General features: G+C 36.5%; 1 non-coding gene across 1 annotated transcript; it reads left to right on the top strand.

Moving 5' to 3' along the window:
* Window positions 1-295: 295 nt before the first annotated feature.
* Trnak-cuu lies at window positions 296-368 on the top strand. Its single transcript has one exon. It is a non-coding gene; the product is annotated as a tRNA-Lys (tRNA).
* Window positions 369-3336: the final 2968 nt, after the last annotated feature.

Genomic DNA, 3336 nt, shown 5'->3' with positions numbered 1-3336 from the left:
ATAGATTCTAGAATCTACGGGTTGCAACATCTTCGATTTAACATCACATAAAATATATCAAATTAATTAAAGTAATACTACATTTCATACACTCTCTTAAACTTTACATGTCTTGTATTTTATCATAGTTGTTTTCATAGATATTTAGTACAACTCTTAACACCACTTTCTTTGACATATAACCACTATATATTTACTAGATCTTTACAATGTCATGTACCAGCAAAGAACATCATGAATGAATATAGTCACTAGTTTTAAGTAATAAACAACTGTGTTTTCTTTCTCTGTTCATGCCCGGCTAGCTCAGTCGGTAGAGCATGAGCCTCTTAATCTCAGGGTCGTGGGTTCGAGCCCCACGTTGGGCGCCAAATAATGTGTAGCGTTTTTTATAAACATTACCACTGCGAACGGCAGCTTTTCGTTGGTAGAGCAGTCGTGGATATGGTATTTCACTGGAAAGAACTAATTAACAATAATAACTCGAAATTATAAATATTGGGCGCCAGCAAAAAACTTTGCCTTATTGTTGCGCCCTGTATATGCTCAAAATAAATTCGGAATAAAAAATTCTGACGTAGCATCCGTTAAGAAGGAATTAATTTAAAATTTAAAAAAATCATCGAAATCTAATGAGTGTTTCGCGAGAAATCCAACTTTGAAATTGGGCCGTTTTTTTGCCGGTGAGTTTATTCTAATTAGATCAAAAATTCTTTAAATGGAACACCCTTTCCGGGTGTTCCATTTAACGTTACTAAAAGTTTATTTGGTTTACTGTAGGTAAAAAATAGGTTTTGATTAAAAATAAGATGACGGTTCTTAGACTATTACGGCATAGCTCTATCCGCGAAGTTTAAATGGGATCTAAAGACCCATCCCGTCCCGTCGGAGCGATATATCTTCATTTTTGACAGGGAGACCCGGGCCGCCGGTTCTTTCGCCCGTCGCGCTGTTGCCCTTCACGCTCAAATTGCTCTTTTCGGAGAGAAAAAGCGTGTCGAATGGGCCGCGGCGGCGCAATAATTAAAATTCGCTTGCACAACAATGCTCCCCAAATTAGGAGCTGCAGTCACACAGATTCGAAACATGTTTTATTAACGTTCCGCTCTCCTCCTCCTCTTCCTTCTTGTTCTTCTTCATTTATTCGCCGTACTGAAGAGAGGACTCTTCTTCTTATTTGTATTTTTTCTTTTGGGCCAGGTTCATTCCGAGAATCGGCCTCACCGCTACCACCAACACCGCGGTTGCCGGTGTACTCACGTCATTTAATGATCGCTTAATATCTTTAAATAAAACGAACAGGCGTCCGTCATTTTGACGGACGCTCCGTTAAGGTCCAAACACAGATATCGGACGAGAGACGCACGTGCTTTGGCCTGTTCCTCTAGGAACTACACATGTGTATACGTCCGTTATCATACTCTCATTGAGGCTGAGAGTATTCAATAAGAAAGAGGAATAAGATGTCACTTAATATATATAAAAATAATCATATTGTGGTAAAAGTTAAATTCTTTTTTGGTTGAATTGACGCGGAAGTTTTTCATTCAGTATATTCAACCGTCGATATACAGAAAGAAGAAAAAAAAGCGTGAGAAATGAGTGACCATTCAACCATCCATCGGTAAAAAACTTACCAAACATTTCACGTAGCCTATAGATCGATAGCGAATTTTTCTAACGTGGTACTTACCAACAAACTCGACAATAGTCCGAATCGACTCGGTACCATGCGGTACATACCCGTAGAACTACACATGTGTATACGTCCGTTATCATACTCTCATTGAGGCTGAGAGTATTCAATAAGAAAGAGGAATAAGATGTCACTTAATATATATAAAAATAATCATATTGTGGTAAAAGTTAAATTCTTTTTTAGTTGAATTGACGCGGAAGTTTTTCATTCAGTATATTCAACCGTCGATATACAGAAAGAAGAAAAAAAAAGCGTGAGAAATGAGTGACCATTCAACCATCCATCGGTAAAAAACTTACCAAACATTTCACGTAGCCTATAGATCGATAGCGAATTTTTCTAACGTGGTACTTACCAACAGACTCGACAATACTCCGAATCGACTCGGTACCATGCGGTACATACCTAATGAGCTGTACTGGACGAGATTTGCATAGCATTAGGCAAAATGAAGTGTTCATTTTATGTCGTTGTGTTCGAATTATGATAGAAAGCAACACTTATGAATTAATTTTCTGTCAAATCGTCTCAATTAACTTATATTCTTTTTCTATTAATATACAGGGTGTTCCAATATGCCGTGGACATAGAGCTACTACGTATTTTTGAAATCAAAATAAGTTTATTGGACACAATTTACTTCTATACAAAAGTGCTTCGTTTGCCCATTAGAGGGCATGAAACTTTAAAAAAATAGACACTTTAAGAATCGTTATTCCGATTTGAATGAGATTACGGGTGTCTAGCTTTTTTTGTGTAGCTACTTCTTTTCATAAATAAAATTTTGCCACTTCTTCCTGTCCAGCGCCATGCTTGCTGCTCCGGCGCAGCCGATCCCTCTGGTTTTAAGTAATTTTACAACATTTTGATCCCAAGTAGTTACAGGTCTACCCCTTTTCCTCTTTTCCTGCCTTTTTGCCTCCCATACTCTTCTTACTGGTTAGGTTACTCTCTTTGTTTAGTCTTTTCAAATATCCGTACCATCTCAAATGGCAGTTTTCGATAGTTGTTAGTACTGGCTGGACTTTTAGCTGCTCTCTAATATCGGAATTGCGTAGTTTATTCACCCTTGTAACCCCTAGCACTTTTCGTGGGTATTTCATTTCTACTGATTGTATTAAGGCTTTCTTGTCTCTTGGAGAGAACCCAACTCTCACTACTGAAAGTTAATATTGGTACGAATACTGAATTAAACATGCAGATTTTGGTCTTCAGTGATACCTCTTTTCTTGGCTACGGTATAGATTTGCAGCGCTTTGAATTATCTCTTGGTTGTGGTGTCCCTGACATTCTGTTTGAACTCCCAAATATTTGAAACAATTTACTTGTTCTATTATTTGATCATTTACTTCTATGTTAACTATTGCTTCACTAATCATTATTTTTGTTTTGTTCTCATTTAATTTAAGGCTTTTGGTAAATAATTTATTGTTCCATGTATTGAGATTCCTTTTAAGTTCTATTTTGGTTCCTTGCAAAATAAAATTTTAGTCTAAATATTTTCAAACCCCACCGATGACCGATTTTTTTATCAAGAAATTATGGTTTTTAACTTAAAACTAAAAAAAAAATTCAATTTTAAAAAAAAATCAAAATTTTTCGCAAAAAATACCTCATAGGCGTGTTTCTGAGATCGA

Source organism: Sitophilus oryzae, unplaced genomic scaffold (assembly GCF_002938485.1).
Source record: "Sitophilus oryzae breed Bouriz unplaced genomic scaffold, Soryzae_2.0 scaffold_863_pilon_pilon, whole genome shotgun sequence".
Lineage (NCBI taxonomy): Eukaryota > Metazoa > Arthropoda > Insecta > Coleoptera > Curculionidae > Sitophilus > Sitophilus oryzae.
Note: the sequence above shows the minus strand (reverse complement) of the source record. Positions and strands in the feature narration are given on the sequence as shown.